At 46.0% G+C, this 13,475-nt stretch overlaps 1 long non-coding RNA gene across 1 annotated transcript; it reads right to left on the reverse strand.

Moving 5' to 3' along the window:
* Positions 1-9,409: 9,409 nt before the first annotated feature.
* On the reverse strand, positions 9,410-12,524 carry LOC143768495 (uncharacterized). The gene is made up of 3 exons (XR_013213896.1): positions 12,509-12,524; positions 9,715-9,906; positions 9,410-9,608 (listed from the first exon to the last, which is right to left on the reverse strand). It is a non-coding gene; the product is annotated as an uncharacterized LOC143768495 (long non-coding RNA).
* Positions 12,525-13,475: the final 951 nt, after the last annotated feature.

Genomic DNA, 13,475 nt, shown 5'->3' on the forward strand with positions numbered 1-13,475 from the left:
CAAAAACCACAGGTAAATCCAAGGTAAATCCCCAGGTAAAACAAAGTGTGTTTTACCTGCGGATTTTGCAAAAACGGTGCCGAAAAATCCGCACAGGAATCCGCAACGTGGGGAAATAGCATTGTGCGGATTCCACAGCGTTTTACACCTGCTCCTCAATAGGAATCCGCAAGTGGTAAAAAGCAGGTGAAATCCGAACCAAAAACGCTGGAAATCCGCAATAAATCGGCTTGTTATCCGCAGATAAAACACAGTGCATTTTACCTGCGGATTTTTAAAAAACGGTGCGGAAAAATCCGCACACGAATCCGCAATGTGGGCACATAGCCTTATTGTGTGTGGGGAGAATTTGAGTGAGGATGGGGGATTTAATGTGTGGAGAAGATTTGAGGACCCAAAATGAAGAGCAAAGGGGGAAATGGGGGGCATATATGAGGAAACAGTACAGGGGAATGGGGGCATGTATGAGGAAATAGTATGGGGGAATGGAGGGCATTTATGAGGAAACAGTATGGGGGATGGGTGCAGACAGTATGGGGAGTGAATGGGGGAATGTATGTGGACACAGTATGAGTACCGATGTGAGAAAGGTATGTGGACAGAGTACGGGGAGTGAGGGTGATGTGATGTGTGCAGACAGTATGGGGAGTCAGGTGAGCAGGCAGTATAGAAAGTGAGGGGGTAAATATATGAGAAGACAGTATGGTGAACAGGGGTATGTGAGAGGAGACAGTATAAGGAGGGAGGGGAATAGTGTGAGGAGACAGTATGGGGGAGTAAAGTGAGTGGGCACAGAATAGAAACTGAGTAGTGGGGTGTAGCATGGAGGGACAGTGTAAGGGCACAGCCAGGAGGGGACAGTATACCAAGGAGGGAGAGTGTGACGAGAGAGTACAGTGTAAATACTGGGCCCTATAGGGGGGACACAGTATAAGAGGACGGTGTGAAGAGGGGTTGGGTATGGAAGGAAGTCGTCAGTGTAAAGAGCATGTACCAAAAGAGGGACAATGTGGGGGTCATATTTTGTGCAGACAATATAGTGAGGGGCAATTTTTTAATCAGGAGCATTATAATTACACTTCTATCTTTAAGGGCATCATGTGGAGATTTTCTGAAAAAAAACAGAGAAGATGGAAGTCTGCAGAGACGAGCTGTGGATGACAAAACTCATCATGGGATCTGGACAAGGTGAAGAAAAGAACGAGAACGACTCCAGAGACGACTTCATCTATAAGGTACCTGGATGTAAATGTTATTTGTGATACTGACTAATTCTCATATTTTTATTTATGTTAGGAGCATTAAAGGGGATGTCCCAGTTTGTAATGAGTCTGCAGTCATTCTTTGTGACTGCAGACTTCTGAGTTCTCACAGTGCGCCCTGCACGCTGTCACGATTCTCTCGTGCTGGTGATTTACATACATGAAGTCATGCGCTGACTAGACATGTGTGGCATCACTTAATGAAAATGAACTAAGCGAGGCCAGGCACGTTTAGTTGGAATGTGGTCAGAAGTATACAAATCGCATGCTTGTGATGACATGACTGTCCCCCGGCAAGGGAGAATCCTAAAAGTGTGCAGTGCATTAGTTGTGAGAATTCGGAAGCCTGCAATGTCAGGATTCAGCTCTGCAGGTTTCATCACATGGACACTTTACTCATATGCGACTTTCATACTTATGATCCTGTGACAACTAGCTGCTCTTCCTGCTTCTCTCAGTTTTTCACTGAACATTGAGAACATTAGGGAGAGGACCTCATGGGTACATGACTAAGTGTGCAAATCGCATATGTCCTTGGGAGGGGGTGGGCGCCAAAATGAATATTTGCTAAGGATGCCAGAAAACGTAGATACACCTCTGAATTATACTATATGCAGGGTTATGTGGAGACCATTATACTATATGCAGGGCTATGTGGGGGCCATTATACAGTTTGCAAGGCTATGTGGTGGCCATTATACTATATGCAGGGCTATGTGGAGACCATTATACTATATGCAGGGCTATGTGGGGGCCATTATACAGTTTGCAGGGCTATGTGGGCACCATTATACAGTTTGCAGGGCTATGTGGGGGCCATTATACTATATGCAGTGCTCTGTGGTGATTATCATACAGTTTGCAGGGCTACGTGAGGACCATTATACAGTTTGTATGGCTCAAAGGCATTATATAGTTTCAAGGCTATGTGGGGGCCGTTATATTGTTTGGAGGACTAATGGGGCCATTATACTGGGAGAAAGCCATTAGACAATGTAAAGGATTGTGTTGCGGTCATCATATTGTGTTGACGGTTGTTTAGAGGTCATAATAATGTGTGGAGGGGTGTAATGGCGGTTTGTTGTGAATTTACCTTTTGGCTCCCTCTAGTGGCTACTAGTGATTTTACTCTGGGTATGTCTATCATCCCTTGTATGCTCACCTGGGTCGTTAGGTCAGGGGTGTTGCTATATAAGCTCCCTGGACCTTCAGTTCAATGCCTGGCAACGTTGATATCAGAGCTAATCTGTAGTGCTCTTGTCTACTGATCCTGGTTCCTGCTTGATTAAGCTAAGTCTGCTTTCTTGCTTTTTGCTATTTGTTTTTGTTTGCATTTTTGTCCAGCTTGTACATAATCTGTATCCTATCCTTGCTGGAAGCTCTAGGGAGGCTGGAGTTCTCCCCCCGGGCCGTTAGACGGTTCGGGGGTTCTTGAATCTCCAGTGTGGATTTTTGTTAGGGTTTTCGTTGACCATATAAGTTATCTTACTACATTCTGCTATTAGTAAGTGGGCCTCTCTTTGCTAAACCTAGTTCATCTCTGTGTTTGTCATTTCCTCTTACCTCACCGTTATTATTTGTGGGGGGCTTGTATCCTACTTTTGGGGTCTATTCTCTGGAGGCAAGAGAGGTCTTTGTTTTCCTCTTCTAGGGGTAGTTAGTCCTCCGGCTGGCGCGAGACATCTAGCGACCAACGTAGGCATGTTCCCCGGTTACTTCTAGTGTTGGCGTTAGGAGTAGATATATGGTCAATCCAGTTACCACTGCCCTATGAGCTGGATTTTTGTACTTTGCAGACTTGCTGATATCTCTGAGACCCTCGCCATTGGGGTCATAACAGCGGTTAAACTGTATGGAAAACTAACGATAATAAGGGAAAAGTATGCAATAAGATGGATCATCAATAGAAACTCAAGGTTTATTTGTACTTAAGTCAAGGCATATATTAAAAAAATTTAAAAAGCCAAAAATCTATAACTAGTGATAACCAGACAAACCCTTAATAGAGCTAGAGTCCGCCCTATATGTCAAAATAATGAACAGATCCCAATAGCAAGTATAATAAACACCTAAAGATGAGTCCCCAGCGCTGGACCTGGGGATGTGTGACTGCAGACTTGTGAATCCTCCCAGGTCACGCACTGTGCGCTGCGAGGATTCACCATTGTCTGGGAACGGCGGTCAGGCATGCATACTCCTGGCCAGAACCCTCAAAATGATTTCAGGTTGTTTCTCAATAGATTTGTACGGATTGAGTGACATAAAATATATCGTCTATATCTGGAAAAAAGAACCTGAGAATATATACAAGGTATAAATGTAGGAGAAGGAAGTGAAAGTGGCGCTAGTGTTGAAAGGTTTATACAGGGCCGTATTCGGCCTTCATGCTGCCCTAGACACTTTTCGTGGTTGCGCCTCTTACTGACGTCACACACTGAGTCTGTGACATCTATTTAAGGCAGATGCACTCTGTAAAACGCTTTAAAAAGCGCTAAACAAACACTAAAAGTATGAACGCCTGCACTTGCTGTACACAGGTTCAGTCTTTTGAGCATTTTTTTTAACACCTTCAGCTTTTCAAAGTCATCTATAGGAATATGCCCCCCAATCCCTATTCTAAAGTGTCAGCCACCCCTAAATTGCCAGCCTGCATAGCACCAGTCTCCAGGGGCTGGGTGGCAAATTTTAGCCTTGGGGGCAAGCACAGCAGTGGCCCATGAGTAGCGGCCCATCGTTAAAAAGGTTGTCCGATCTTAAGCTTCAAGTCTAAAGTCACTATATGTGAATCCTCACATCATGTGCACACTGCGCTGTGAGGATTCTCTGGTGCTGGTGGTGGGATTGGGCAGTTATGTGATGCAGGGTCAGAACCACCATCAGTAGATGAATGCAGCGATACAACCACCATCAGTAGATGACTGCAGGGTCAGAACCACCATCAGTAGATGAATGCAGGGTCAGAACCACCATCAGTAGATGAATGCAGGGTCAGAACCACCATCAGTAGATGAATGCAGGGTCAGAACCACCATCAGTAGATGAATGCAGGGTCAGAACCACCATTAGTAGATGAATGCAGGGTCAGAACCACCATCAATAGATGAATGCAGCACCACGCTTATTATGGTGGTCAATTTCATTGTTAGATCAGCCCCATGATACAATTGTATGACATGAACATGTACCTCCCAGTATGTCCTTAACTATAGTAAGGAGATACTGGGAGTTGTTGTTACCTTCATCATCAGACTGTGGACCATACAGGAACCTCACCTACTTATGAGATGTACTAAGCCCATTGGGGCTAAACTTTTTGGGTGTTGGCCAGTGATCCGCAGCCCCTGTCCTCACAGGGCATGATTTTGTATTTTTGTGTGGAAAACGTTTTTAATATTTTTGTGTGGTTTACATATAGTCTAATAAATTTTGATATATTTTTTATGGTGATCCCTGCATGAATGCATGACGGTCACATGTCTTCTCCGTCTAAAGTGCTGCCGGCTTTTGAACGTAGGTGATTCCTCATATGTTGATTGAACTGTGCGGAATCACTGAGTCCAATATATTGTACGGGTGACATTTATCTAGCGGAGACGGAGCGTCTCCACAAAATAAATAGACATGCTGCAGTCCGTAAAAGACGAGCCGCACATGTGTCTCTGCAGGAAAGCAGGAGGAGTCATTGCATGCATAGTGGAGATGGGATTTCATGAAATCCCGTCCACTATGCTGTAACATCTGGACGCAGTGGGTGTACGTAGCGTCCAACACGCAGTGGGTACAGAACGTGGGAACGTACCCACACACTCTCATACACACACACACACACTCTTAGGGCTCATACTCACATGCGAGAAACTCAGACAGAGTCTCGCATGTCAATACTCGGCACTGCACCCGGCACTCAGGAGCGGAGCTGCAGTGTCGGGTATTGACGTGTGAGAATTGTTCGAGTTTCTCGCATGTGAGTATGAGTCCTTACACACACACACACAAACTCATATAGACACACACACACACAATGCCATGCGGCTGCCCTCGTGGACTACTAACACCATGGCCCATTCCCTATACACAGCAAATGACAGATCTCTAATCTTGAGTAGCTCAGCTTCTGCTCCTCATCGCAGCGCTGCTCACCATTCTTCACGCCGGCTGCTGCGTCCCCGCCTCTTCTGCCCCACTCCGCGTTGCCAGCAGCAGCAGAGTGATGAGGTCGCAGCCTGATGACCTCATCACTCTGCTGCACGCTAGGCCACGGCACGGGAACAACCGCGATGCTCTGCTCTGTGCATTCTGTGTATATCATGCATTCAAATGTATTCGCGTCTCAAAGAGGCGAATACATGTGGATGCATCATGCAAGATCAGGAAGGAGTCTGCCAGCCAGGCTGCAAATTAAGTTTTGGCATCCGCAATCAAAAGTACGGTGCCGATCCTCCGGCAGCCCTGAACAGCTGCCTGGGGACCGGCCCAGGGGGAAAATGCATCCCTGCCACCCGACCCAGCCTGCCACTGCCAGCCTCCCCTGTTCCCCAGTATAAAACAGCTCCAGCCTCCCCAGTATATAGCAGCCCCAGCCTCCCCTGTTCCCCAGTATATAGCAGCTCTAGCCTCCCCTGGTCCCCAGTATATAGCTCCTCTAGACTCTCCCCTGTCACCAGTATATAGCTCCTCCAGACTCTCCCCCGTCACCAGTATATAGCTGCTCCAGACTCCCCCGTCACCAGCATATAGCAGCTCCAGCCTCCCCTGTTCCCCAGTTATAGCAGCTCCAGCCTCCCCTGTTCCCCAGTATATAGCAGCTCCAGCCTCCCCTGTTCCCCAGTATATAGCAGCTCCAGCCTCCCCTGTTCCCCAGTATATAGCAGCTCCAGCCTCCCCTGTTCCCCAGTATATAGCAGCTCCAGCCTCCCCTGTTCCCCAGTATATAGCAGCTCCAGCCTCCCCTGTTCTCCAGTATATAGCAGCTCCAGCCTCCCCTGTTCCCCAGTATATAGCAGCTCCAGCCTCCCCTGTTCCCCAGTATATAGCAGCTCCAGCCTCCCCTGTTCCCCAGTATATAGCAGCTCCAGCCTCCCCTGTTCCCCAGTATATAGCAGCACCAGCCTCCCCTGTTCCCCAGTATATAGCAGCACCTGCCTCCCCTTTTCACCAGTATATAGCTGCTCTAGACTCTCCCCTGTCACCAGTAGCTCCTCCAGACTCCCCCCTGTCACCATTATATAGCTCCTCCAGACTCCCCCGTCACCAGTATATAGCTCCTCCAGACTCCCCCCTGTCACCATTATATAGCTCCTCCAGACTCCCCCCTGTCACCAGTATATAGCTGCTCCAGACTCTCCCCCGTCACCAGTATATAGCTGCTCCAGACTCTCCCCCGTCACCAGTATATAGCTCCTCCAGACTCTCCCCCGTCACCAGTATATAGCTCCTCCAGACTCTCCCCGTCACCAGTATATAGCTCCTCCAGACTCCCCCGTCACCAGTATATAGCTCCTCCAGACTCTCCCCTGTCACCAGTATATAGCTCCTCCAGACTCTCCCCCGTCACCAGTATATAGCTCCTCCAGACTCCCCCGTCACCAGTATATAGCTCCTCCAGACTCCCCTGTCACCAGTATATAGCTGCTCCAGACTCTCCGCTGTCACCAGTATATAGCTCCTTCAGACTCCCCTGTCACCAGTATATAGCTGCTCCAGACTCCCCCCTGTCACCAGTATATAGCTCCTCCAGACTCCCCCCTGTCACCAGTATATAGCTGCTCCAGACTCTCCCCCGTCACCAGTATATAGCTGCTCCAGACTCTCCCCCGTCACCAGTATATAGCTCCTCCAGACTCTCCCCCGTCACCAGTATATAGCTCCTCCAGACTCTCCCCGTCACCAGTATATAGCTCCTCCAGACTCCCCCGTCACCAGTATATAGCTCCTCCAGACTCCCCCGTCACCAGTATATAGCTCCTCCAGACTCTCCCCCGTCACCAGTATATAGCTCCTCCAGACTCCCCCGTCACCAGTATATAGCTCCTCCAGACTCCCCCCTGTCACCAGTATATAGCTGCTCCAGACTCTCCCCCGTCACCAGTATATAGCTCCTTCAGACTCCCCTGTCACCAGTATATAGCTGCTCCAGACTCCCCCCTGTCACCAGTATATAGCTCCTCCAGACTCCCCCTTGTCACCAAACTCTTTCCCCCCATCACCAAACTCTCCCTCCCCCCTCCCCCCCATCTTCAGCTCTATGAGCAGTGTAGTTTATCAATGCAGTTTGGCACTTTTGAAGTTAAGACTCTAATAAAAAAAACAAATTTGGGCTGTCTTAGTAATGTGATCCCTCCTTATTTAGCATTGGTGATGCAGCAGATAAATAGAAGCAACGTAGTAACTTTGGTTACTATACCTTTAAGAAGCTTCAAGTTTGTGCACACAATGCCGTGGATAGCTGTAATCCGAGAAGGGGGGAGCAATGAAGCAGCACGGAGCCAGGAAGGATGATAAGGTGAAAGCACCGCGTGTACAGAGCCAGGGACGCTCTGGCAGGTAGCGTCCCTGGAAACCAGGGAAATCCAAGATGGACGGCGGCTACTGGAATGAGTGTGACCTCACAAGGTACGGAGGCCTGGAAATACCAAAAATTCAACCCATTTCATGGGTTGTCTGACGGAGGGAGGGAAGGGGAGGTTAAAAAAAAAAAAAAAGTTCTTCTCTGTCTTGGTGCCGCCCCCTGCAGCCTGCCGCCCCTAGGCACGTGCCCTCCAGTGCCTAGTGGCAAATACGGCCCTGAACACCGCGGAGACACCATCACGTGTTTCTCAACGCAAGCAATGAATAGCCAGGTCTTTCACCGGGAAGGAACAACCACGGGAAGGGCAGCATCCAAGAAAGGAAATCTGTGGATGGATACCATGTTTTGGCATAGGTGGTTTTCCTTTATTGGATGCTGCCCTTCCCGTGGTTGTTCCTTCCCGGTGAAAGACCTGTCTATTCATTGCTTGCGTTGAGAAACACGTGATGGTGTCTCCGTGGCTTTTCTACATGCAATTACGAGTTCATAGACACCTAACATGTCTGGGTAATTTTTTATCTAAGTGGTACAAAAAAAATTCCAAACTTTGCTAAAAAAAATTGTGCCTTTTTCTGATACCCATAGCATCTCCATTTTTCATGATGTGGGGTCGGTTGAGAGCTTATTTTTTGCGAGCCGAGCTGGTGTTTTTAATGATACCATTTCGGTGCAGATACGTTCTTTTGATCGCCCGTTATTGCATTTTAATGCAATGTCGTGGCGACCAAAAAAACTTAATTCTGGCGTTTCGAATTTTTTTCTCGCTTTGCTGTTTAGCGATCAGGTTAATGCTTTTTTCTATTGATAGATCCGGTGATTCTGAACGCGGCGATACCAAATATGTGTAGGTTTGATTTTTTTTATTGATTTATTTTGAATGGGGCGAAAGGGGATGATTTAAACTTTTATATATTTTTTTATTTTTTTCACATTTTTTTCACATTTTTTTACTTTTGCCATACTTCAATAGCATCCATAGGAGTCTAGAAGCTGGCACAACTCGACCGCCTCTGCTACATAGCAGCGATCATCAGATCGCTGCTATGCAGCAGAAATGCAGGTGTGCTATGAGCGCCGACCACAGGGTGGCGCTCATAGCTAGCCGGGATCAGTAACGATAGAGGTCTCAAGGACCTCTATGGTTACAATGCAGAAGCATCGCTGGCCCCCGATCATGTGACGGGGGTCAGCGATGCGCTCATTTCCGGCCGCCCGGCCGGAAGCGGTAGTTAAATGCCGCTGTCTGTGTTTGACAGTGGCATTTAACTAGTTAATAGTTCAAAACAGCTGACATGTCCCGGCTTTGATGCGGCTCACCGCCGGAGCCCGCATCAAAGACGGGGGTTCTGACCTCGGATGTACTATCCCGTCCGAGGTCAGAAAGGGGTTAATTTAATTTTTTTATTTTTCCATCCAAAAAGATTTCCGTTTGTTTTGCAGTGGATTTGTACAGATTACAGGTGACTTTAAAAGTGGAAGAAATTCTAAAATGTTTCTTTTTATATCCACTGTTAGTCCTGTTTTACCTTATTTTATCTAAATAATTTTAGTTCTATAAAACTAAGAGAAGAGACTGCAATCTGCTCATGGTCGTTTATTTCATGCCGGTGCCCTTATGCTGATTTATTGACAGATTATGAAGTTCTGAATTTCTTGATTTCAACTTCCCCAGTGGACTCGATCAGGAGAGAAGTGGTCATCGGTGACAGCAGTAAGGGGTTATTCCTGGTTCTGCTACATCCGCCTTCTGGAATAATAACGGTGTCTACGTTTATGACCTAGAAGAAGCCAATGTATAAATATAAGGTTCCCCATTGCCAAGAATTACATGTATAGCATTATAATGGAGGTTATACTGTTTACTGTAGGCTCAATAACATTTACCCATTTTATGGGGTCTGCGAGTCCTTCTCCTTCTGGGATAGGATCTCCTGCTTTTCTTGTGAGAAGCCATGATGTCTTGATGGTACCAGGCGGGTTGCTAATAACTTGTGGGCTGCCAGTAGAATGTCCTACACCCTGAGGCCATTATGACAGGTAGAACGCTCTCTCATTACCTAGTAGCTGTGAGGTCACCTGTATGATGTAAGGGAATGTTGGCTAGATAGGGTTGGCCGCTCTGTGAATATGGTGGTGGGCATGGTTCATTAACCGAATTGCTCAAGTAAAAAGATAAATTTTATATATAACACACACAGTATATATATGGAATATTAAATTCTCCTAATAATGCCCCCGAAGGTCTTATGACCTGGTGATCCACACACTATGTGAAATAAACTGGAAATAAAAACATACATAAAAAATAAATAAAACCCAAAACAAAAATAAATAAATAAAAAAACCTGCTAATCAAAATCACTGTTACCCAATCACCCAATCCCTTTGTGGTTATAAAAAAAAACAAAAAAAACTTTTTACACTTTTTGGGTTTGTGCACACGTTTTGGATTTGGCTGCGGATTCGCAGCAGTTTTCCATGTGTTGTACAGTACTATGTAAACCTATGGAAAACCAAAACCGCAGGGAAACGCTGCGGTTTATTTTCCGTAGCATGTCAATTCTTTGTGCGGAATCCGCAGCGATTTACACCTGCTCTATAAATGGAATCCGAAGGTGTAAAACCGCATGTGAAAACCACGCAAAAACTGCCGTAAATCCATGGTAAATCCACAGGTAATCCCCAGGTAAAACGCAGGGCGTGTTACCTGCTGATTTTTCAAATTCTGCGCGGAATAATCCGCACATGAATCCGCAACGTGTGCACATAGCCTTTATTTTTTTTCGTCCTCTTTTAACAAAAGCTGTAACTTTATTTTTCCATCAACAAAGCCATTTGAGCTATGGATTATTGATTGACGCCGTTCATTTTATCATATCATCTACCGAAAAACAAAGGAAATAATTCAATGCGATAAAATGGTGAAAAACATGATATTCTGAACTCGTTTTTTGGGTTTTGCATTTACAGCGTTCATTGTGTTGTAAAAATGACCGGGGAACCGAGGTCAGTAGGTCAGTATGCTCTAGGTCAGTATTATTATGGTGATAGCAAACTTCCTTTTTATTTTTTTAAAGTGAACAAAAATTCAGAAGTTTGTAGAAAATAATGTGTTTTTTTGTCACCAAACTGATGTTTGCAATGATACTATTTTGGGGAAGAAAGGAAAAAACCCGTAATTCTGGCGTTTTTATTTTTTTTACTTTTTTTGTTCACCAATCAGGTTAATTAATTTCAGATTTTTGATAGGTGAGTTTTACGAATGCATTAATACCAAATATGTTAATTTATTTATTTTTATAGTAATATTACTAGCCTTTTAATTAATTAAACAAAGATCAAAGTGAGGGTAGGTTCACACGAGCATCTAAAAAAACATTCAGATTTGTTTTTACAGAAGCCGCTATTAATTATTTACAAGACCCTTTACACTTTCTTTTTTACAGAATTACAATGTATCCATAAAAATTGAATGCTACACTGTGGCTCCGCACGGCGTCAGTATTTTTTCACACCCATAGATTAGAACAGTAGAGTCTCCTTCGATTTACAGACTAAACTCGTGTTTGTCGCCATTTTTTCACACGCAGATTCGGTCAGTGAAAAAAATTGCTCATCTGCTCTGCCCCGTTGAATAATATTGGTTTGAATGCTGTCTGCTTTTTTCATACACAGAATACTATTCTAAGACTGAAAATATGGTTGTGTGAACGTATCCTCAGGGCCGCCATCAGGGCACTACTGCTCTGAATGGCGTATGGAGCCTGGTGAACAGAGGGGGCTCACATCAGGCCCCCTCTCTTCTGCTCACCGGGCCCCAGCTGCAGGATTCTGCAGGATTCTGCGGGTGCAGTTACTCAACCTGCGTCCGAGACGCAGGTTCAGTTAAACTCTATTGTGGGCCCGCACGGCAATAATTAAAAGCCGCCAGCCAATAGGAGGCTGGCAGCTGACGTCAGCACACACGTTACCGGCGTATGATATTCATTGTCATTCGCTGGCGAGTCCCCGCTTGAAATGCCTGGCTTCAGGGGTGGATTAAGGGTAGCCAGGGCCCCGGGCTGTTCAGACACTGTGGGCCCCCCCGGTCTTGTGACAGGGGGCCATGTGTCGGGGGGTCATGTGATGGAGGGGTCATGTGACGGGGGTCATTTTTTACCCGAACCAGATTATTCCAGAAAAATGGCCGGGCCATACTCTACTGTAACCTATTAAATATTTGTTAAAATCTGCAATACAATTTAGGTATATTTTGACTAATAATATCACATACAAGGAACAAATACCACTGCACCATGACCAGACCACAAATTACAACCACAGTGATCGAATAATATCACATACAAGGAACAAATACCACCGCACCATGTCAAGACCACATACTACCACCACTTGGTGACCAAATAGCACATTCAAGGGACAAATGCCACAACACCATTTCCAGACCACATATTACCACCACATAGTGACTGAATACTACAATACTGATCAGTAATTAAAAAAAAAAAAAACGAAAACCCAATACTATCACCATAAGTGGCAGTATTCACAGGAGATCTGTACTTAGTATGCAGTGTCTGTGTAGAGGTAATACAGAGATCACTGGTGACATTGTACACAGGATCTCTGTATATAGTATACAGTGTATAATGTCAGTGTATAGGTAACACTGACTCACCAGTGATGTCTCTAGGTGAAGTCCTTCATCTTTCATCCAGCACAGACCGCCATCATTTCTTCCAGCCAGGACTCGTTTCTGCAGGAAATAACACAGTTATCTCGAGCTCTGCTTGCAGAACACATTACTTAACTTTTCACAACTTCTACATTACACCACATGGAGAAAAAAAGGCGACATAGTGTCACTCTGCACAGTAACAGGACCGCCCCCCCCCCCATTTAAAACAGTATACTCAAAAAAATAAATAAATACATCACTGCAGTAATAATATCCCTTAATTAGCCCCTATGATAATAATATTCCCCACACTGGCCCCATGTGTCTCATTCCTGGCTCCAGCCATATGTTCTCCCATCCTGCACTCATGAGTATCCATTCTACACCATATGATCTCCCCATCCTGCCCCATCTGTCTCCATCATATCCATCCTGCCCTATGATCCTATCCTGCCCCATGTCTTTCATTCTGCCCCGTGTCTCCAATCATGCCCCGTATCTACATTCTGTCCATGCCTCCAGTCCTGCCCCCAGTGTGTCCAGCATATTACCCCCAGTGTGTCCAGCATATTACCCCCAGTGTGTCCAGCAATCTGCCCCAGTATGTCCAGCATATTGCCCCTGTGTCCAGCATTGCCCCGGGACAGTGTCTCCAGCAATCTGCCCCAGTGTCTGACTCCAGCATATTGCCCCCAGACAGTGTGTCCAGCAATCTGCCCCAGTGTGTCCAGCATATTACCACCAGTGTGTCCAGCAATCAGCCCCAGTATGTCTAGCATTGCCCCAGTGTGTCCAGCAATCATCTGCCCCAGTCTGTCCTCCAGCATTGCCCCCAATGTCTCCAGCATTGCCCCAGTGTGTCCAGCAATCATCTGCCCCAGTGTGTCCTCCAGCATTGCCCCCAGTGTCTCCAGCATTGCCCCAGTGTGTCCTCCAGCATTGCCCCCAATGTCTCCAGCATTGACCC

This window comes from Ranitomeya variabilis, chromosome 4 (genome assembly GCF_051348905.1).
Source record: "Ranitomeya variabilis isolate aRanVar5 chromosome 4, aRanVar5.hap1, whole genome shotgun sequence".
Classification (NCBI taxonomy): domain Eukaryota; kingdom Metazoa; phylum Chordata; class Amphibia; order Anura; family Dendrobatidae; genus Ranitomeya; species Ranitomeya variabilis.